General features: G+C 36.0%; 1 long non-coding RNA gene across 1 annotated transcript in view; it reads left to right on the top strand.

Moving 5' to 3' along the window:
* Window positions 1–124: 124 nt before the first annotated feature.
* The window catches only part of LOC141417310 (uncharacterized), a 60,788-nt gene continuing 36,840 nt past the window's right edge, over window positions 125–24,072 (top strand). Inside the window, exons 1-3 of the long non-coding RNA XR_012441832.1 lie at window positions 125–548; window positions 18,819–18,913; window positions 23,690–23,826. This is a non-coding gene — a long non-coding RNA (uncharacterized lncRNA). The remainder of the gene's footprint in view (window positions 549–18,818; window positions 18,914–23,689; window positions 23,827–24,072) is intronic.

A 24,072-nucleotide genomic window follows, 5' to 3' on the forward strand; every position in this document is an offset into this window, starting at 1 on the left:
TGGCATCTCATTCAGTCTCCTAGCAACGTAGCTTAGTCGGACTAGGGGTGCGGGGGATTGGGGAGGCCGGAGGGGGACTTGGCGAGGGGGCACAGGGTTCTGAGGCTCTTCCTGAGCCCAGAGTCGTCCTAAAGCTACCTGCAAGGAACAGTCTGAGATCCTACTCTACCACGTGGACACGCAGGCCAACAGCCTCCCCACCCACCCTCAATGTGAGGGGGAGCGCGGTATACAGGGGAGGTGGCCTCAGCTTTTTCCCTTACAATTGGGGCGCTAGGTGCAAATGATTCCGAGGGTCCCACAAGCTTAGCAGGTGTCTTTGCTTTGACTCTCCATAGATGACCAGCACTGTGCTCTCAATCCTTGGAAAATGCCTTCGAGTCCCGGGGCAGGGGGGACAGTCCTGAGCAGAGTCGCTTGGGAGGCAGAGGACCTACAGTGATAGAGAACATGGCAAAATCCCGGATCGCTAGCCAGTCCAGGGAAAAGACTGGCCCTGTTGGACCCTTGGAGTCCTCATTGGAAGTGGGGTTGGAGTCATTGACCCGGTGAGTGTATTGATCACCCCAGAGCTAGCAAAGAGAAAGAAAGGGGGGTTGTGCAAGGCCCTCTTATCGCCACTTAAGCTTGCATTGACCCTGGAAGCCCCACGAATTGAGGACAACCAAACAACACAGGTGAAAGGTTTTTTTTCTGGTTTTCCTGCCTGGCCATGCACTATTAGGATTTCACACCAGGGGGAAGTAGTGCACACTGTGTTCAATGGAGTAACTGGCTAGGGAAGAGCTTATCAAATCAGGACAAGATTGAGTTGCCATAAGGGCATGGCGACTTAAAAAGGAATGCCAAATGTCTTCATCTTAAGTTCCCTGCTAGAAGTGATACACACGTAATAGCGTGCCACATAACCATGCTTTAATTAGAAATGGATTATGATCAAAAGAAAACCACTTCAATGTTTTATTACAAGGACCTCAAAGTGCTTTCCAGAGTGCACAGAAAGAAATCAGAAGGAAATTCTTATAAATGTTCAATAGGAATTCCTACAAGAAAATTTTATCCTCAAATCTTACATATATATATATATATATATATATATATATATACACACAGAGAGAGAGAGAGAGAGAGAAACAAATAAATTGCTGTGGTAAAGGACACAAGACAGAATCAAAGAATAGTCCACAAGTCTATAAGTATGAATTATAGTTTCATAATGAGCCCTTGTGCACTGAAGCTGCCCAAAGTCATCTTTACACCTAAATATTGGGAACACCTTGAATAGGATAGACAGCACTAACTTACTCCTCATGTGAATTTTGCCTAGATGTAGGTCTATCAGTGATTAAATATCACCCAACACCACATTATACTAGTCATTTCCAACAAAATTTTAGTAAAACCTGGAGTAAACCTCTGCTCTCCCAAGAATCACTACAAAGGGATCCCATTACCTGTACCAAATTTCACAGTAAAATAAATTCCTTCGAACTGGATCAGTCAGAAGGAACATAGACTGGAAGACAAAGTGGGAGAGGAAACAACTGTTGAAAATAACAACATCACCAGTCACTAGAATTTATAGATTATTCATCATATTCCAGACACTGCAATGAGATGTGTTTTATCTCGTTTAAAAACTTAGCAATTTGAAATTCCAATTCCTATCAGTCAATTAAAATGCAAATTGTTTATTTTCTCATGCTAAATTATATATCAGAAACATTTATTTGTTTCAGTTTTGCAGTTCTTAAAAATGTATCTATCTATGGGAGAATGTATCTATCTATGGAATTATAGCATGTATTTTAAGATAACACTTTTTAGCATTTGATCCTAGAAACTTTTCTTTGGTCCAAATAAGATGGAAAATAACAGATATAAAATATTATCAATATTGCATATTGGCTTTCATAATTCAACCAAATGTATGAGTTAGTTTCAGATATCTACAATAACGTTGTCCTTTCCTTAGAGGACATAAAATCCTAGTTTGACTTATGCAGTTGTGTCTCTTTTTAAAGGCCAGTTCAAATTTCTTAGGCAAGAATTCAGGAGAATAATATAAATGGCAAAGATGCAAACATTTGAAAAATGTGTCAACACCTTTTTCAATGAAAGAATTGAAACTTTAGACTATAGCAAGATAGTTTAATATTAGTACATTTTTAAACTTGACCATGTACAGATGAACATATGGGGGAGAGGAGGGCCCTGTACCTTATTGTTGGGGACATACATCAGATAGTAAACAGACAATTTCAAATCTGAAGTCACTAATACTTCAAAGAAGAAATTCCTCTCTATTGCAACTCTACTAAATAGGGGAAAAAAGAAGCCAGTTTATTGTAAAGTTGTTTCTGGAGGTGTTCATTTATGCATCCCTTCTATCTCTGCTTTTCTTTTTCCTCCTTTTCCTTCATTTTTTTTACTGGAATTGGGATGTAGAATTTTTTTAGCTAGGGGATCTGGGAAGGAACAAGAGCAGGGAAAGAGCCTTCAGAAAGCAAAGGCTTTTCAAACTAGTGTCCTAATGCACAGTGTCACAGGGCTGAAGCTTTGGACAAGAGTTTACTGAACTAGGAAGGGTTTGGTGGAGGGAGCCTCTCAGCAGCTCTTGTTCTGCACTGTGTATGTGTGTTTGTGGGGCGGGGGAAGGGGGATTGATTTCCTTTTGGGCTAGATAGTTTCTGCTTTATTCCCTAGTATGTGAGATCTCCCACCGGGAGTATTCTCACTCTGCAGGAGGATTTCTTGTTCCAAAAGAGGCACACAAGCAGCTGAAACATGGTAACTGAGGAGACTATCACAGGGAACTTAATTCATCTTTGGTAGGGACCAGTGATCATACTGACTTCTTCACCAGCTAGATTGGAATTCTGTTGGCTTGAAGTAAAAACTTTTAAATGCATTTGAATTTTTATACTGTAATTCATTTTGCCACAAATCGGAAGACTATAGACCAATTAGATCTGTTAGTGAATCTATAAAGTAGAATATTTTTCCACTGCACTAACACAGACTGATAGGGAAAATATCCAGGGTCATGAACTCAGCAAAAGAAGCAAAATGTGGTATTTGATGATTATTACATGCACACACATACAGACATATACACGCATGCATGTACACCATACAATATACACATGTAAACCGCACATATACATTATAGCAAACACAAACACACAATTACATACATACACATAAACACAAACATACACATATATCTATAAATGTAAATGCAAGTACATACACATACAAACATGCCTTCTGTTTATTCATTTATGTGTTCAACATATGCATACAGCATTTTGGCATATATGAGAAACTTAACAGTGATTACCTGTGGAATGAAACAATAAGGCATAAAACAATTTAAAATTTTCAGATGTTGTTATGTTTCTTTTACAATGTACTTGTAATTTTATACTTTTCTAAACTAGTTCATAAATTAAAGCAAAGTGAGAAAAGAATTTTTATATCTGAACAGGCCAAAAGTTGAGATAACATGTACTTTTATAGAAATCACTTTTTAAATCATTCTTTTATTGTTAATTACTTATGGATAGATTTGGAGAAAATTCACGTGTAAATCAAGATGATCACTATTTAGAATGTACCTCACCTGAGTTTTGGAAATACTTCATGACTCAGTAGAGATTTGCACAATTATTTAGAAAATACAATTAAGGAAAAAATAATGATAAAAATTGTTACCTCAATATTAGTGGAAATTATTTCTTCTATTACAGTGCTGTACTTCAATCCTGTTGAAACCCACATTAACTTTATAAATTGATTCCTCCTGCCCTCTGGTGGCCATGTCTCAAAATGCAGACAAAGATGTGTGAAGGTGAAAAAGACTATATAATAACACAGATGTGTGAATTATACTCTGATTTTCAGAGATTTGAGAAACCTGAGAATTTATCTCACTCAATTTTCTCATTTTAATGTAGAGACAAAATCATGTGTCAATTACATAGTTTCACTTAAAATTACTGGCAAAATTAAATTCTGGTGTCTCTTGACCATAACTAAATATTGTTATTCAAAACTGCAGTGATTTTCTATGAAACCTTTGCATTTGCAGTATAATTTTGGATCTTATAACTACCACAGAAAGGGTGATATACAAATAAGTAAGTGAATGAATACTTTAAGAGTATTTACTCTGTTTTGTACAGTTAAGTTCTTTAAATATTCTAGTTTGTTTCTCACAACCACCTTATACACTATGTGAAGTATAGACTTCATTATTACCCAGACTTTACAAAGAAATAGGGTCATATGGAAGGAGATGATCAATGCTTCCACTTAGTAATTGCAAGCCCTGGGGTCGAAAACAATTAGACTTCTGAGTTTGTGTCTTAGCTCTTTATCTGTTTTAAATCCATACATTGAAATAATTATGAGTTGATTAAAAGTATTCAACTGGAGTATAATGTTAGTATGCAGTTTGTAAAATATTGTGACATCTTATTTTAAAGCATTTATTTACCATATTCTTGCATATGCTAATGTGCACCAACTTCAAAGACCTAGATACTTCTATACATTTCAAAGACACAATTTAGTTTTCACTGAAGTACTTAAAAATAGGAATTTGCATTAAGTGTCCTTGTGGTAGGAGGCAAATCAGTGGAGTAATCCAAAAAAAAAAGAACATGGTACAGAAAATGCACAGTTAAAAAAACATGATTTCAGATAAAAGTGAATATTCATTTCAAGATTCTTGGAAATTCTGCTTTAAGCCACTGTTTTAGGTCACATCATTTTTGATTAAGCTATTAGTCATCTACAGAGCAGTCACATGATCAGTCCTGCCAATGATGACTTTCTCCCTTGAATTTCTAGGTGATCTGGTTCATGCTGCTCTGTCAGCACTGAATTCACATAGCCAATTCAATAGGGACAAAGTAACAGCACCTAAAAACCTAAATAAATAAGTAAGTAAATAACCCTCTAAGAGTTAAGTGTATGCAATCTATGCACAATGTCCAAAGTCAGTTGTTTACAAAACAACCAGAGGTATGTCTGGGAAAATATGACTCCTCTCAGAATTGTAGTGACTCCAGTGAGGTCTCAGGGAAGCAGTACAGAGATTCAGCTACTCATAGGAGAGATCGTGCCAGCTATTTGTAAGTATGAAGAGTATGTTAAAATAATCAGGTAGGATAAGGCAAGGTGGTTCGCTCCTGCGATCCCACTGAGGATCGTGGTTCAAAGCCGGTCCCAGGTAAGGTCAGGAGAGCCTATTTGAAAAAAATAGCTAAAGCAAAATAGGACAGGAGGTATGACTCAAGTGTCCAGCAAGTGTGAAGCCCCCAGTTCAAACCCTAGTACCACCAAAGAAAATAATGTAATTGTTTGGATGTTAATTTAATAAAAATAACTAAGCAAAACACTTAAAGTCCAAAATTTCTGATTGTTAATTGAAGCAGTTCTCACTTCCAACCCACATGATGGGTTTTCTTGTGAACCACCCTTTTATGATGTATACACCAAGGCAGGGAGAAGTTCAGTCACTTTCCCAGGAAAACCCTGCAAATGGAGCCAAACTGAATTCTGAGTTCCAAGGTCAGCAAACAAATCATTATGCTCTGCTTCCATGTTACAGATCTTTTAGCCTTTTGTGATTACGCCCCTGCTGTTGTCTAGATATGTAGTACATGTTATGATGCCTAGTTCCCATCTAACTGTGGGTTTGCTGAACAGGAGAGTGTTCAGAAAGTAAGGATTTGCTCTTAAGCATTGAGTTGGGAGGGAATGAGGCCCGATTCTGGGGAACAAGAAGTATTCTTTTACTTTTTCATCAGTGATTTATTATGTTTGTAGGATGAAAAACATTTTGTGCTAGATGAAATAACAAAGATAAAATAAATAATTCCTGTCTTTAATAACCCCACATTTCTTATGATGACAAGCAAGTCATGAGGGATAAAATACTTAACAGGGTGACTGTTATATTAAACTTCAAAGAGTATGGGACTAATACTGAAGTTTCAAAATGTGAATCAAAAGTTGATAAAACTGAAAGAAGAGAAATAAATCTGCTATCACAACTAGATATTTCAATATACTGCTAAGAATTTCACAGAACGAGTATCCAGAAAATTAGTTAGGAAGGAAAATAACTCTGTCCACAGTGGGACATCACTGGTTACATACACTTAAATAACAATACACATTCTTTTCTGGAGCACTTGAGACACTTGCTAAGAGAGACCATATTCTGGACCAGGAAATGAGTTTAGGTACATTAAAATGATTGAAATCCCCAAATATTTGCATTTTGGTCTGCAAAGTCTTCCTCTGCTTGCAGGTTGGGAGAACTCAGAGGGTAAAAGTCTATAGAAAATGCTTGCAGTTATACAAGCTTGAGCTACATGATGTCAGAGAACATGAAGAAGAGGGGAAGGCTCAGACAGATATGGAAGAGAAATAAGTAAAAGGACATGACACATTGTAGTAATTGTAGGGAGTAAGAGACATGTATCAGTTAGATATGCATGAGATAATTAATTTTCCTTAAGGATAAACTCAATTTTAATGAAATGTAAAGTGAAAGATATCCCAATTTTTATTCTTTGGTATCAAAACAAACAACTGAAGAACTGTTTAAAGAAGGTCTATAGCCAATTCATTGGTGATGACCATATGAGTGATTTTGCTGACATCCATATGAATACAGGATAAATTTCAGTAGACCTGGATGGAAAGGCAGAAGGCAGGATGTGAAGGTTTAAACTTTCTTCTACTCTTTAAGAATTTTGTCTGTGAATGAAAAGGAATCAGATAAGAGATAGAAGAGGCTTATACTCAAGATATATTATTATTTTGTTGTTTTGGCAGGTTAGATACCTTTTGTCATTGATTGTTTTTTGTTGTTGTTTAGTTTTGTTGCATGTTTGCTAAAAGAGTATCTGAGCATTTTTAGGCTAAAGGGAAAATTTCTCTGAGAATACTTGACAGAAACAAATGTTGATATAAAATGAGTGAGATACAGAAGCAAGGAGGAATGGGTCATAAGAAAGATGGAAGGAATGTCCTTTTGTCCTCCCAAACTCGTATTTGGATTATCGCCTTTTACCATAGAGTTGTCATGTAGCAACTCTTAAACTACTCATTAGAAAAGTATTGCTTCCCCAAAGGAATAAGTACTTTTGCCCCTATTAATTATTTTCCTCAATCTAACCATTAAGGTCCCTGGAAGACCACTAAACTTCTCATGATATATTGAGAAGCATCAATGACTCTAACAATGACTGAGGGAGAGAATCAAGGCAAGCAGCCTTATTGTTCTTCTACCACCTTCTAGTCAGAGATCTCCATAAAATGTTGAAAGAGGACACCCTGAGTCTATTCAAAACTTTCTTTTTTTATGTCCCTTGATCTATGTTTACCAATCCTGTTTTCCTTTCCTTCCTGGATTATCTGGTTTTATTGGACACTGTTGTTATCTAATTGAAAATGAGAAGCTTGGAGACACATTGGAAAAGACATGGAGATAAAAGTTCTATGAACAAATTCTTTGGAATTTAAAATTTGGTGTGTATATGCATAAATAGATTTATTTTTAGTAAAGTGTTCTCACATTTCTTATTTGCACAAGGTGATCTGTGGGCTAAAAGAATATTGCAAGCAACGGAAGAAGAATCACATATAGGACCATCTCACTCCTACTTACTCATGACAGTGCCTAGTTCAATTGTAAGGATGAAACCATAATTTTGGACCCAAGTCCCAAATTCCTAAGATTCCATATGCCAGGTCCAGCTGCCTGTCTCTAAATGCCAAGTAAAGAGATCTGGTGAAAGCAAAGAAAGGATGTTTATTACATGGCTCATGAAATGCTGTGGTAGGAGGAAGGGTAAGTACTCAGTTCATCTTCAACCATCTTTTGGGTACAGACATGAGCTGTAGGTTTAAGAGACAAAAGAACTGGGGGTAGTGGACAAAGGTATACATAGTTAAACAGTCCCAGTCACAGGTGGTTCTGGTCTGCCCAAGGGTTCCAATAGAGGTCCCAGAGTTGTTATCTGGAGCCAGGAAGGTATTCCATTCAAGGGAGAGTTTACTGTTGGGGGTAATAGTTTTTATCCCTTGTCATGAAGGTGTTATTGATCATTCCTTTCCTTTCTTGATTCTGAGGTAGTTTCAAGGTGACTCCAGAGAATGGTTCAGAGGAAAAACAGATAGAAAATGGAGGAGAGATGCCAAGCTTCTCCTACTTTTAGTTAATTCATGAACTTGAGTAAAGAATCCATGCTTTTCAGCAAAAGCAGTTTGAGAACCTCTTACAAGAACTGATTCCTACTGTACAGAAGTATGTCTGTGTAATATTTATCATATCTTCCTTAAATCTTTGGAAATATTTGCCAGCAAAATTTTCTGGTCCTGATACTTTCTTTGTTTAAAGAATTTTAACTATAAATTCAATTAATTTAATAAAATACTATTCAAGTATATATTTCTTCTTAAGAGAACAGATAGTTTGTTACCATTTTTTCCTTCTCTGAGTTTCTATCAAACCTTCTCAGTTGAATTCAGGTGCTTTTTTCTCTGTTATGTAACACAACAGAGAACTTAACACCTCTTCTTTAGGGAAAATAATAATTACAGGAGACCATGATATTTCCTGACTGAGGGTTTTTATAACCTAAAAGGGCAACAGAACCTAGCTTGTTGAGTTGGAAAAACTAGAGGCATTTTTCTTCTTCATTCCCATGGTAAGTTCGGCCTGCTCCTCTGTGTACATCACAGCAGCCAAAAGTCCATAGATTCAGGGAAACTTAGCACTTTGACCGTCACTAAATCCAGCCCCTTTCCTCATAGGACAAGGCAAAATAGTGACATGGGTATTTGTATCCAACAGAGCCATAAATGTTTGAGTTCCTTCTTAAGAGAGCTATTCATGCCTGTTTGCCTGAGACTTTTGGTTTTTCCATTGAACGTCTAGGAGTGAGAACAACCTCAATTCCAAGAAAACTGGAATGGCCATCATCCTAGTCTCTACCCTGAATTTTCCCAGTTTATTATTTTTGTACTTAAAGTAGCTTAGGCAGACCTGGAGGGGTTAGAGGCATTTAGGGGTCTACAGGAAAGAGTGTGATCCTCAATAGTAAGTCAGGCTTTCATGCACTTTCCATTCTAGAGGCTGCCTATTTGGCTCAATAAGCAAACTGTTCCCCAGAATGATTTATTGCCTCTTGTGGATCATTCATTTAAGCATTGGAGACCCCCTGACTGAGCAGTCACTGCCTTATTGCATTTCATCTAATGTCCTAGGATTTGCTTTCCTTTGTCAAGGTTTATCCCCTCCTCTTCCCATTCAGAAAAATAATGACCAACCACCAAGGTACCATTGGAACATTAGTTTCAGTACTGTCACTTGCTGCTCAGCCTTCAAATATTCCTGAGTAGTTAGGAATGGGGAACCCTAATCTTCCCCAGTCCCTCATTAAGCAAGAACATTCCCTACCAAATCCTCAGGAATCTGTCATACCCTCTCGTCTTGCCCATAAGGGTCCTTTTTATTTTTCTAGATAACCATATATCTGGTACCATCCCATGCTCATCACCAAAACCATCAAGAAATGTTCAGAGTCTGAACTTTTAAACTATTTGCAAAGTATTAAGTTAGGTTGTTTCATGCAAATATAGAAAGAAAACATGAGATTCCTCTGTCAGAGACAAATTATTTTATAAGTCATGGGGAAAAATGTATGCAGAGCTCCATGTTCATTTGCACTGATTCTTCACCATCCCCCAAGTACCACTAGGGTAATGTTAGGTGTCCACCCACATGGATGCCTAGGTAAACAGTGGGTTACATTACAAATGAGGAATCTGAATGCGCTGAATTCACTGGTTTTATGGTGAAAGGGCTTAAATCTGATTGTCTTCTAGAAAGAGAGATTTTTTCCTCATGCTTCCTGATTGCTACTTGTCAACACAACCCTGAAAATGACCTAGATAAAGAGGGGTCAGAGGCTTGGATTCTTGGCATAGTGTCAATGCCATGGCAGAAGAGTCAACATTTCCTCCTCTACTTATGCCATATTACAATAGTTAATTTACATACTTATTAGATACTTATACTTATTAAAGGTATATTTTCATAAAAAAATATGAAAGTTATATACCAAATGATTAGTCTTCAAGAATGACCTTCTGGAGAACAATTTGAGTAGCATTACATTCATATTTTATATTCCTTGCCTTTTGCTCAGTATTTGTCCCTAAAATAAGTATTCAATAATATTTGCTCAACTAGTCTCAGATAAAGAGCACTAGGGTGGGTAGATTCTTGTGTTAAGATGTGATCATTGCTCTTTATTAACCAGTGTCCTTGTAAGAGGTGCTCAAACTGCTTTTGCTGAAAAGCATGGACTTCTTAGAATTAATTAAAGGCAGAAGAAGCTTGGCACCTTCATGACAAGGAATAAAAACTGCCCCTGACAGTAGACTCTTCACCTGCCTGACTCTTAGATAACAACTCCGAAACCTGTCTTGGAACTCTTGAACTGAGATAATGGTCAACCAGACCACACCTGTGACTGGGACTATTTAACTATGTATACCATAGTCCCCTGCCCCCAGTTCTTTTGTTTATTAAATCTATAGCTTATATCTACACCCCGAAGATGGCTGAGAATGAACTTTGACTCTTCTCAAGGCATTTCCTTTCTCTGCCGTCACCAAATCTCTTCACTTGACATTTAGGGATGGGTGGCTGGATCTGGCATATGGAATCTCAAGAGTGTGGGTCTTGGGTCCAAAACTCCAGCTTCATTCTCAACTCATTTTATGAGACCCAAATTACTTGAAATTCAAATCAGACAAAGTAATTACAAAGAAGTAAGATTATTGTAGACAAATGTTCCTCATGAACATAAACACAACTATTCTCAAAGAATATCAGCAAAATGAGCCCAACAGTATGTAAAAAAATAGCATTATTTTATGGAAAGATGGAGTTAAATCTGGTAATAGAAGACTAAATGAATAGTAAAAAAAATAGTAAATGTTATAACCCATATAAATAGATTTAAGAAACAGTTTATAACCATCTCTCTAGATACAAAAGAAATGTTTGATATAATTCAATATTCATCAATGTAATAGAAGAAAGCTTCCTCAACAATATAAAATACTCAGAACTAAAGTTATATGTATTTGTAAAAGAATGAATGTATTAGGATATACCATCTATTACTATTTCTTTTTCCCTTATTTTTTCTGTTATTGGCATTTGAACTCATGGTTTCAAGCTTGCTAGGCAGATGCACTACCACTTGATCCACACTTCCAGTTCACCTATTACTATTTCTAATCTTCATTTTAAGTAGTATAAGAGAGAAAGGAGAGATAAAAGCCATACAGTTACAAATACAATTGCTTCTGTTTATGAATAACAAAATTAACTGAATAGAAAATACAAAAGAATCTTATAAAGCTACTAGAATTAATATGTGATATAAAAACATTTCAAAACCAATTATACAGCTATATGTTAGCAATGAACTGAAAATTAAAATTTGCAGATTATACCAATAACATTAAAAATTTGAAATAGTTATGATGTATAAATCTCACAAATCCTGTGTGTGATGTGCTTTTCAAAACTACAAAATACTTAATAAAATGATAATGAAAGTCTAAAAAACATACTTGTGCTATAGTCTAGAATATTTATAATATGATGTTAATTCTTCCAAAATTTATTTCTAAAAATCATGTAATTTACAAAAATCTCATGTGGTTCTTTTACTAAGAATTGGTATTTCTAAAGTGAAATGGAAATCCCAAAAAAAGGAATAGCCTAGTCAATTTTGAAAAAGGAAAACAAAGCTGGCAGGCTCACACTATTTGGCTCAAAACCAATATGAATCTATAGCACCCAAGACAGATTAGAGTTAGCAAAGGGAAAAAATAAAACATATGAATCAATGGACCTGTAAAGAGAATCCAGAAATAGACCCACTAATAATTGACAATTTTCTTACTACAAAGAAATTCAATTGAGGAAGAAGAGTTTTACCAACAAATGGTGCTGGGGATATCCATATGCAAACAAAGGAAATGAAATTGTACCCATATTTTGTATTGCATGTAAATAAATTATTGACCTAACTTTAAAAACATAAAATTCCTAGAGGTAAGTAGAGGAGAAAAACTTTTTGACTGTGAATTTAACAAAGATTTTTTCATAACACCAAAAGCACTATCCTTAAAGAAAAGATAAAAAGTTACAATTATTTTCAACATTTTGAAGGACTATTTAAAAAGTGAAAAGATTAACCTCATACTAAGAGAATATGTTAGCAAAACATATAGTTAACAAGTAATTAGAATATATAACAAACTTTAAAATTTAATAGTGAACCAAGGAAGTGATAATAATTGGGCAAATGATTTAAACAGACAGTTCACTAAACAAGGTATATAGACAACAAATAAGCACAAGAAAAGGTGCTGAGCTCTTTAATTGTTAGAGAAATTCAAATGAAATCACAATGAGATATGAGTATACAGCAATTAGACTGACCAACAAAAGGAATGATCATGTAAATAACAAATGCTGAGCAAACATAACTATCATCTATTGCTGGTATGAATGCAAATGGTGAGCCACACTGGAAAAAAAATGTTTCAGTGGCTTTATCTGTAATTGTCTTATAAACTGGAAATGCATAAAGAGACATTCCTGCCATTGTCACACATTTACCCACTCCCAGGTTTTATTTCACTAGGAATCTTTTAATGATAAGCAGGTTACGAATAATGACCTATAAGAATTTTAACATAAAAGAAATTGAGGTTTTTAAATTCTGAGGATTAGTGATAATGTACACATTGCACATATGTATTTTTAAAATCTTTATGCACTTTCTCATTCTTTTACAAATCAAAGTCTATATTGGCCCTGGGACACCAGTTCATTCATTTCTTCCTCACATGATAAACTTCAGGCAAACTTTAAGACACATTTACAAAGGACATGATTGCCACTCTTGCATGCTCTTTCAGCAGAACTAAATTCAGAATATAATTATTTTCTTTAAAAATTCAGTTGGCTCAACATATTTTCAAAAGAGGAAATTCTGAGGCATTGAGAAACACATCTGTGTTAGAAAAAACATTTTCTAGGCAGGAGAAGTCTTTCTGACTTTGCAAACTGTCATCGAATTTTCAATCACATGTTTCTTTTATTTGAGAAAGTATGATTTAGAGACATGGACAATGAGTCATGGTAATGCCAGAAGCACAGTCAATCAACTGTGAAAATCATATACTGTACTAAAATGTTGTTTTAGGGCAAAATAGTGTCTTTTAGAGTAAGTCCCACATTCCCAGTCTATAGGGTAAAGCTTGATAATGGCCATGTCTGTCAAAGACAGGATGAGTGAGGCCTTCGGGCACTCCTCAGACTATTACCATTGGTAATTATGTCTTTATTCTTCTGAACTAAAATATCCATTACTTATCTTAAGTTTGCATTTATGTCTAAGTCCCATTTATCTATAACAGAGTCAAAATGATAAAAACATTAGATGAAAAACTGACACAGAGAAATGAATCTAGAAATAAAACTTATTAGCAACATCCAGCTGACCACTGGTTTTGATCACATTACTTCTGCCACTTGTGAAAAGAAGTATGACTCATACTTCAGACCCTTGGGAGGGTACAGTTCAGACAGAAGGAGCTCTAAGATACCCTAGTTTCCTACTTTGTATGTTATGACATTACATGTTTACTCAAGAGGAGCCAGAACCAAGAGCTCTGGCTACACAACTCTATGAGAGTAATAAGGAAATTTGAAAAGATGCTATTATAGATTTTGTAAAGAGCACAGGTATACTTAAAATCATTCCTGATACCAGAGTCTGTAAATAATCTCACTTTATTTAGGAAAAGAGAAAGGGAACTATGGGGGGTAACATTATTCTGGATTGGGATTGACTGTATATCCTGTGACTGATAATCTAAAAAAAATAAAAAGATGATGCAGACTTGAGACACAGAGGAGACTATGTGAAGATAGAGACAGAGAACCATGTGACCACACCAATGCCTTAAATTTGGACTTCTGGCCAGAACTGTGAGATAATAAATTTCTGTTCTTTTATCCAACCAAGGTTATAGCATATAATCATCCAAATTATGAATTAGAAAAGGAAAATAATGAAAAGTCTTTGAAGAGTAGAGAATAGCCGCCTACCTGTCTTAGTTCTCTTAGTCAAAGTTCAAAGTCATTACATTGTGTCTGAGAATTTTGGATGAATTTTTGTCTTAAAACATCTTTCTAGAAAGTAGGACTTAAGACCATCAGAATGAGAAGAACCCACCAGACATGGAATAATTTTATGTCGTAATTGATGTTATCATCTACTGAGCTTGAATATGGTTTGTCCTGTCTGAAACATGCCAAAGCTTGATCCCTAATGTAAGAGGTGGGGAGACGCTCACAAAATGTTTGAGTCGTAAGGATTCTGTCATCATGAAGGGCTTTATGTTGCTGCCATGGGTGATTTTGTTCTCAGCGGAGTAAGTTCTTACTTGCATGAGATTGGATTGTCTCCTGAGGTGCAGTTTGTTATAAAGTGAGACTACTCTCCTATTTTCCTTCCTTAACATGTGCTTGTGCTTGCTCTTTCACCACTGCCATGCTTCACCCTCTCCAGGTGCAGCTGCTATGCCCTTGGACTCCCCAGGCTCCAGATCTTTTTTTGTTTATAAGTCACCCAGTTTGTGGTATTTTGTTATAACAACTTAAAACTGATTAAAATTTATGATCAGCAAAATATATTCTTGAAGGTACAGAATGAAGATCACTGAGGTAGGTTCTAGAGATGAAGATAAAAAGATGGATATTGATAAATAAAATCAGCTTTTCTGTTTCTCCATGTGTAAAGTATAATCAACAGAACTTAATTATTACATGCGTATGGACTAAGAATAAGTCAGGGAAATCAAAGTTGATTCCATGTTTCCACATCTGAGTTTCTGAGAAGATGGTGTTGCTGAAAACACTATGAAATTCTGGCAGGCCCATGTTTATGGGAGAACAATGTATGTGCTGTTTCGTCCATATGTTGAGTTGTGGAAATAATGGAACAGGTAAATAAATATATACATGGTTCAATTTTTTGTTGTGAATTTGAAGATATATGTGGCAGAGGAAGATGTACTTTTTATACTTACTAACTCTCACTTACTTTGCTATTATTAAAGGATTCATTTTCCAAAGCGTACCCATTATGGTAATTGTATTTTGTTCTACTCCTTTTCTTGATAAAAGACACTACATTTTTGCTTGCTTTTCCCACCCTAAATATAGATTTGTTATAGGACCAACAAGACAAGAAGCATGTCTCTTCTCAGACTCAACAGCATCAATGCAATGCCCCTAGCCCTGACCACATGGATCGATTTAGGTATGGGCTGTTGCTTATACCAATCAGAATTATGACCGGGACTGTATTCATTCACTAGGGAAGAGACCACACAGTAGGCTTAAAACCATGGCAAGTAGATTGCTACTCAAATAGGAGCCAGCCTGAGTCTTAAGCACAGATGCAAAGGGAGGGAAGAACCATGAATATCATAAAAGTCTACCTGGAGCATGGATGAAATTGCTTTTGAATCCTGGAATACTCTGGCCTTTGGTTATATGTTAATAACTTTTATTTATAGCTTTAGCCAATTCCAGTGATGACTTGAAAGTTATATTTTTGTTGAATTTTCACATTTGCTAATGCAATTAATTCATGAGATTTACTTTACAAAGTGCATGGTAATCAAACCATGCATTAGCATCATGAGTTTCTGACTGTATGTTATGAAAATATTAGCAATTACACCTGAAATTTTCATGCAATTTGGAGCTGCTAAGATCATGTAGTACAATCTCTTTTTTCACAAATAAGAAATGAATTCCATCAAATATAATAGAATTGATCCAACTTAATAGATTTAGATGATGACAAGATAGGATTTAAAATTAAATATCTTTGGCACAAAGATCACTCCTCCCAGAAAAGAATGTACTCCATTATGTTGCATGAAGGTGGCTTCCTATTGCAAGCAGCCAAGCTAAGTCAGCTAAGGCGGATTTGTGAATAAAAGAATCTAGTAAACCATTCTTTCTCAAACTTAGAGTGGAAGTCAAGGAACAAATCATGAAAGGGACGAATAAACTTCAAGCCTTAGAAAGACTTTTCTCTGTCCAATAGAACAATAACTACAAACACAAAATGAACGCATAGGACAATAAAGAAACAAAACAGCTGCCATACCACCTGTATTTATTTAACAAGTGCCATGTGTTACTTTATTATAGCCCTGCAGTAGTTCTTGGTGATAAAACATTGGACATAACTCAGGCTCTGTTCTTAAGAGATAGAATAATAAGAAGATACTAGCAAAGAGAAATTGTAACAGAGATGGAACGGTAAGTCCGAGGGAAGATTTGAGGGTGAGGGAAGTTTCCTCAGACTGCAGGGAAAGGAGAATTTAGTAGGTAAAAAGGGGTGATGAGCATTGCAGGATGAGAGCAGATCATAAGTAAAGTTTTGTGGTTGAAAGTAAGAGATGGAAAACTCAGGGAAATTCACATTCTCCACGCGGCAGGAGAGTGGAATGTAGGGAATGATAAGCCTCACTCATTCCATGTAACAACAGACGGGGAATCATCACAGAACTGAAACACCTCCTCCTGAAATGACATTAATGAGCCCTTGGTTATAGGAAAGGACTAAATTTCCGGCTATAATTTGGATAGAGACTTTGCAATTTAGAAAACCACGTTCAAAGCAATTGACCTTTAAAATTTTTTAAAGCTGTGTGCCTACAGTATTAAAAACCATATGTTTTGGCCTTTGCTTATAGAAGTGTAACAGGTGGCTTCCCTTTTAAACATTATAGGGCATTTTCAAGTTTAGATAACCAGAATGTGTGATTGAACAAAAACTTATCTGTGTCTGTGCAGAAATAATTGCTGCTCTCTTTAAAGTTTTATTACAACATGATATCTTTTCACAAAGAGATACCTAGATAATTTTGAGACAGAGAGATCCAGCTCTCCATAGGGCACTGGGGCAGGAGTCAGGCACTATTGAATGTTGTAAAATGGTGCTAAGCACTGTTAAATGCCGTGAGATTGTTAGTTTTGTGCTGAGCTTTTATTTTTTTTTAAAGTCTCTACTGTATTCACCCTTTTTATTTCTCTCTGTGAATCCCTGAAACTGCTAGGAGTGCACCATGCAAGCCTTTGAATGCCAGCCAATAGACCTTTCCTTTTTGACTGGTAGCCTGGAGAGAAAGAACTGTTGGCTTTGCAAACATTTCTTTAGCAACCTGCCGGACTGTCCTCATAGCATCCTGTCCATTTGTACACTTTATGATCACTCTAAAATCACTACAACTGAAGCTTTGACTCCTGCTTCAGGAGGCCTTATTCTAGTCACAACTGCTTCAGACAACATGCACTGGCCCTGTAAGCAGCACTCCAGGAATGACAACTCTCAGTGACTTTAGATGACCGTGCGACTGTGCTTACTCATGATGGGATGGGCATCTCCTCAGCAGCTCAGCAAGTTGCCAGTAATTAGTGCAATGTTGAACTGTTATTGAGTGCTATGAAGACCTGTGATTGTTCCCTGTGTGGGGCCTGTGACGAGTAAAACTGGAAGCTATACTCTGGTTGGTGTGAATACAATCCGTTTGCTTGCCACATCTCCCCTCCTGAGAGCCAGGCTCTTCAGCTCACTTTTTCCGCTAGTGAGGAGATCCTCCTCTGTGCAACCTCTCTGGTGTTGCAGTATTAGACCCCATAAACGATGTTCTCTTTTATGGTCTTTTGCCTACTTGCCACCTTTATTGTGGGAAGAGCTAGTGGTGGCAGCAGCAACAATGTCAAGAGGTGTATGAAGAGCAATGGGAGACAGAGATAGTGAGGATCAGAGGTGATTGATACAATGAAGGATGGAGGAAAGTGAGAGAAGGTGAGGGCCAATATAAGAGAAAGTAGAAAACCATAAAGAGCCCAGTATGAGAGACTGTAGCCCTCCTTTCTGGAAAAGTTGCAGAGAACTGCTAAGTCCTGTGTAGGCTGAGAGTCCCAATATCCAAGACCTGAGAACTTTAACAGTACCCACTGTTAGAAGCCGAGCATCCTAACACCAAGGCTTGGGACTGGTACACTGGTCATTCATTACCTGGTGCTGTGAGCTGTGGCTTGCTGGTTGCTGAGTATGGGACGGCTGACAGTGAAGGCCCAGATCAGTAAGCCTCTGATTTGTGCACCTAGATATCTAAGTCTCTGGCTTCTAGAGCTTGGAGGTGTATGCCTCTAGCTCTTAGGACCAAAACAAGCCTCTGGTTCTGTTAATTCCTCCCACATGTCCTTGGCACTAAACATCCAGAACCACCATCACTCAACAAGTCTCTCTGTCTATTCATGATTTTCACCTGGATAGCAAAAGAACCCTAGCCAGATGACAGGTAATAAATAATATTCATTATTTCATTCCTGATATAACCAAGTCCCATTTGTTTTAATAACATCATTTTATCTTATTATATACATGCGTTTGTCAAATTACATTATGGTACTCTTAGGGTATTTTAAGCCAAAATAACAGATGTCTGTCTTTAGAGTTTTATGTGAAACTTTTTTAACATGTAATTGCTCATTCAACTATAATTTTCTTTCTAATCAAAAAATATCCATTGTATACAGGTTCTGGATGCATTAAAATAATTTGGCTATTGTCTTAACCAACCGCTTTCCAACCTTTTGATTTCAGATTTCTTACTGAGATTTGGACAGAATGTTTTATTTCCTATGTCCTCTTCTTTGTGCCCATCTTAGCCAAAATCAAGAATGCTAGCCTCTCAAAAGGTAAGAATCTTGAATTTAACCACCTCTATGAATTCCACTCAAATTTCAAGCACTCACTATGATTCAAATTCTATGAATGATTGTAATTATTTCTACCAATTGTGCGTGTGAGACTGTGCAAAGTGGGATGTCTCATTGTCCATGAAATAGCTTGAAAACTGAGCAGAGTTGATGTTTTAAAGAGAAGTGCTGCATTTTATTAAGAGCCATCTTTGTTGAGGGATAATTTAAATATAAAAAGGACAAAATTTAATTGCATACTATAATGGGCATTTTCAGCATTCTAAAAGGTATCTCAGGGTTCCCCCAACTCCCACACTCTTGTCTTCTTTCTGTCACCATCACTCAGGTCAGTGAGGAGTTTTCCAGAAATGTTACTGCAACTGTTTTCTACAGAGAAAATCTTGTTATCAAACAAGAATATATCATTTTGTGATAACTTCTTGAGCAAAATACATGTTTACTTGTCTAAGTCCCTAATTCTCTTTAAATACTCAAGTCATCATGTCCTCTTTGAAACCTACATTAATCTTCCAACGCTGAAGTATACATCCCTCTTCTCTGCTCCCAAAGATTCTTTTTAATTATTTAACCTAAGATTATTACTTTTTTATTGAATTACTATGTGACTACTCAGAATTCTCTGAGACATGTCTGCTAATCTGTACAGTAGTTAATAATATTTAACACTGAAAATATAAGAATAAATACATGAAGTACTAAGCACTTAATAAAAGTTCTAGCAAGTGATATGTATGGGTGTTAAAATGGGACTGCATCAAACTAAAGAGTTTCTGCACAGCAAAGGAAACAGTCACCAGATTCAAGAATGGTAGAAAATCTTTGCCAGCTATTCATTCAATAAGGGACTAATATCCAGAATCTACAGGGAACTAAAAAACTCAGCCCCCAAAGAATCAACACCCCAATGAAGAAATGGGCACATGAATTAAACAGGGAATTTTCAAAAGAAGAGGTACAAATGGCCAGTAAATACATGAAGAAGTGTTTAACCTCTCTGTTTATAAAAGAGATGCAAATCAAGACAACGTTTAGATTTTATCTCACCCCTGTTAGAATGGCCATAATTAAGGATAATAACAACAAAAATGCTGGCGAGGATGGATCCAAAGATAAACATATACACAGAAACAAGCATGATCATATACAAACTCAGATATAGAACATGTTTTTAACAATGGAGCCACTTTATAGAAATTGGGGAAGGAAGGAAAGGAAAAGGGAATGATAGAGCATCAGTAATATCACATAACATAAGATGTGAAGGTAGAAGATAAAAGATGTGCATTGAAAACTGCTGAAAAATTTGGGGTGGGAGGTAAAGTGGTAAGGGAGAGTAATAGAATGGGGTTGAGCAGACCAAAGTAAAGAACACCCCGAGTAGTCGTACATTGACACACCCCTTTGAAAATCAACTTAAATATTATTAATGAAAACCAGGACTGTAAAATAGGTACAATGTGGGGGGGTACTAGTGGGAGGGAGAGGGTGAAGGAAGGAGATTAAGGTGATGGTATAAGGTAGATGAACTTCATACACCTATATGAAATAGAACTAAGAAACCTCTTGCAATTGCTTTAAGTGGGGTGTGAAAGGGGTTGAGGGGGAGAGACTATGGCAGCAATGTAACTAATGTATAACATAAGTCTAATCAGAATTGTCACTACGATTCCCCTTGTATAGTGAATATTCCTAATTAAAATATAAAAATGATTTATTCTTAAAGCATTAAGCCATTTGTGTAAGAGCTATTCTTAACAGTGGAGCTATAGGCTATTGCGGATCTATTTTCCAGGTTTTAAAGGCTCTAGTTCCTACTACAGAAAAAAAAATGCTAAGTGCAAATTTGTAAGAAGGGGATTTCATAATATTAAAATATAATATAAATTTCCAGAATGGCTGCTGCTCATTACTTTCTAAGTCTGTTTTGGACTACAGGGTTCTTTGTTCACTCTTACATCTCTTCACCAACCTGCTCAGTTTGGAAACTAATCTTTGGGAGACTTAGTAAATGAATCAGATAATCCACTTCTAACTTGGGGCCGAATTTTCTCAGTATTAAATTGCACAGTTAGTTTTCTCGGCACTGGTTATTCACTGCCTCGTGAATAAGATCTTTTGATGGAAGGAACATCTTACTTTCCACCAGTCTTCATGGCCTTAGTTAAACTTCACCAACTCTCAGCTTCATTGTCACTCCAGAAACCTTTATTAAAACATTTACTGTATTGCTTCTTTGACTCACTTTTTGCTTTTCTGGATTACAGTAGGGACTCAAAATATACATTGAATTTATTTACTTATTTAATGAGTAGAAGATTGAGGCTAGGGTACTAAGAAACAATACTAATATTAATGAAGTGGGCAGGGAAGAAGCTGGCAAATTAATTATTCCAATAGATACAAGGAATAAAATTATTATGTAGAGAGAAGAGTTTCATTAAATAAGTAGCCAATATCATATGAACCAAAAAAATCAATTACATAAAAAGAGAAGAATGACTTCTTGACATGCCAATTAGAAGATCACAAATTAATTTATCAAATACATTTTCAATAAAGTAGAAAATACATAAGCTGGTCCACAAAACATTAAATAATAAAAGAGAGCAAATAACAAAGAACTCTTTAGGCAAATTAGATACTTTAGATGAAAAATTATGAATCCACAAAATAATTGTAATAAATTAGTTGAAAATTTGACTAAAAATATTCAGTTGCTACTATATTTCTGGAAAGTGGTATACTATGTTGTTATTTTTCCTTACACTCTTTCTGTTTTTCTAATATACCATTCTTGTTAGTCACCATTAAATTCTGAATGTCATGTCCTCTAACTGCATCTCTACTTAATGAGAAATAATAATTTTAGCATATTAGTAAATCCCTAAATGTGCCACTATGAAAAGAAAGAACACTTTAGCAGTAATTCACATGTCTTAAATCTCTTACCATAAATATCTTTGTGAGTTGTTAGTGTGTTAATATTTATATTAGATAAGCAGCACTTGTGTTTTTCAAAATCAATTGTGGACTCTATTTTTTTCCTATTTGTGTTAATTTTTATTTTCCTCCTATTCAGTCAACTATGCTGTTCTAGTTTTAGTTACAGATTATTCAAGACAGTGTAATTTCTAGGCTGTTACTACCCAAAGCAAGCATGTGTGTTGGAAGAAGACTTATTTTACTTCAGTTAGAATACTGGAATTATCTTTTGAAGATAGGACTTATTTCATCTTTCATAAGCCTGATCACATTATTATAGCTGAGTGACAATGATGACAGGGTGATGACCAGTAATTGAAAATCACATATGTGGTACAACTATGAAGCTTTCACCATGCCTCTATGTCCTAGGACAATATCTATTGTATTAGTACATCTGAATCACGGACACTAATTCAGGCTGCTTGATTTCATTTTACCACATCATTTATGTACAATTTGCAAGAAATGTCTTCAGTGTAAAGAATGGGAACAAGAAAATTATATAAACTGACTTGCCAGGCACAAAATTATATTTAGTTCAACATTTTTTAGAGTTGGCCAGTGGCATTCTAGCTAACAAGTATTTTTCCACCAGTCATAAGCTACTGCTTTTATTTTTATTCCTCTTGCTATGTTATAGCTGTAGCTGATGACATTTTTCTCTTGTGGAAGATAAAGGAAAATCTCATAGAAAAATGTTTCTGGGCTACAGCCTCACAGTGGCTTATGGAGTAAGCACATTAGCAAGGTACTGTGGATAATTAGGATATATCATTTTTCTGTAAATAAAACCTACCTATTAAAATGCACCTTAAGAAGTATATATCAAGTGTATGTCAAATTTATGTAAATACTGTTGGTGGAAGCATTAAATATTTCCCTCTGATAAATGAATAATTTGAAACATTAGACATGATACTTACGACAGAAAATAAATGTCTCTCCAATTCTGTGCACACGCACACTTCTCACATCATCCTATATGTATGTAAAAGTTATCTTTCATTTTTTGTAGCCATCATGGCAATTTTTATTACTGTACATTAATTGTATGTAGGGGTTTCAATGTGATGTTCCCATAGGTGCCCACAATGTATTTTGATCATGTTCACTCCCTCTGTTATACTCTTAGCTCTGCTCCCTCTTTTTCATCTCCATCCTCTTTTTCAGTCAGTATTTAGAGGGTTTCACTATGCTATTTATAATGTACTTCAATGATGTTCACCATCCAGCATTCTCTCCTTTTACCTTCTCCCTTCCTACTGATTCCCCCAACCAGACACTTCTCCCTTTCTATGCTTGTGTCCCACTGTTGTTACTATTTTCACTGTCATCTCAAGTCTAGATTCCACATATGACCAAAACAGGCAATATTTGGTTTTGTAAATTTGGCCTATCACACTCAACAGGATGATCTCTGGTTACCTACATTTTCCTGCAAACTACATAACTTCCTTCTTTGTGGCCAAATATTATGCCATTGTATATATATGCTCCACATTTTCTTTACTCGTTCACTGGTTGCTGGGCACAGAGGCTGATTCCATAGCTTGGTTACTGTGAATAGTGCTGCTATAAACATGGGTGTGCAGGTATCTCTTGTATGTTGATTTACCTTCCTTTGGCTGTATGCCCAAGAATGGTTTAGCAGAGTAATAAGGTAGGTCTATTTTTAGTTTTTTCATGACCTCCTTACTAATTTCTAAGGTGGTTGCACTAACTGACATTTTCACCAACAATATTTGTTGTTTGTTTTCTTGATGATAGACATTCTGGACTCACAACAATGACTCTGGTAGTAGAGCTCCTGCTAGGCAAATGTGCAGCCCTGAGCCCAACTCCTAGAACCACCAAAAAAATAAAGTTCCTGGATTTAAAAATCAATGACAGCCATTCTGACTGAGGTAAGATGGAATCGCAGTGTTGTTTTGATTTTCATTTCATTTATGGCTAAGGTTATTGAACATCCCTTGGTATATTATTAGCCATTTGGCTTTCTCTGAGAACTGTCTTATCAATTAATTTGCCCATTTATTGATTGGAATTTCTTCTAATTTATATTTTATTATATGGTACTAATAAGAAATATGGATGTATTTGTTGAACAAGATAACTATTTTATATCCTATCAAGAATGTAAGAATATGGAA

The sequence above is a fragment of the Castor canadensis genome, chromosome 15 (genome assembly GCF_047511655.1).
Source record: "Castor canadensis chromosome 15, mCasCan1.hap1v2, whole genome shotgun sequence".
Taxonomy (NCBI): Eukaryota; Metazoa; Chordata; class Mammalia; order Rodentia; family Castoridae; genus Castor; species Castor canadensis.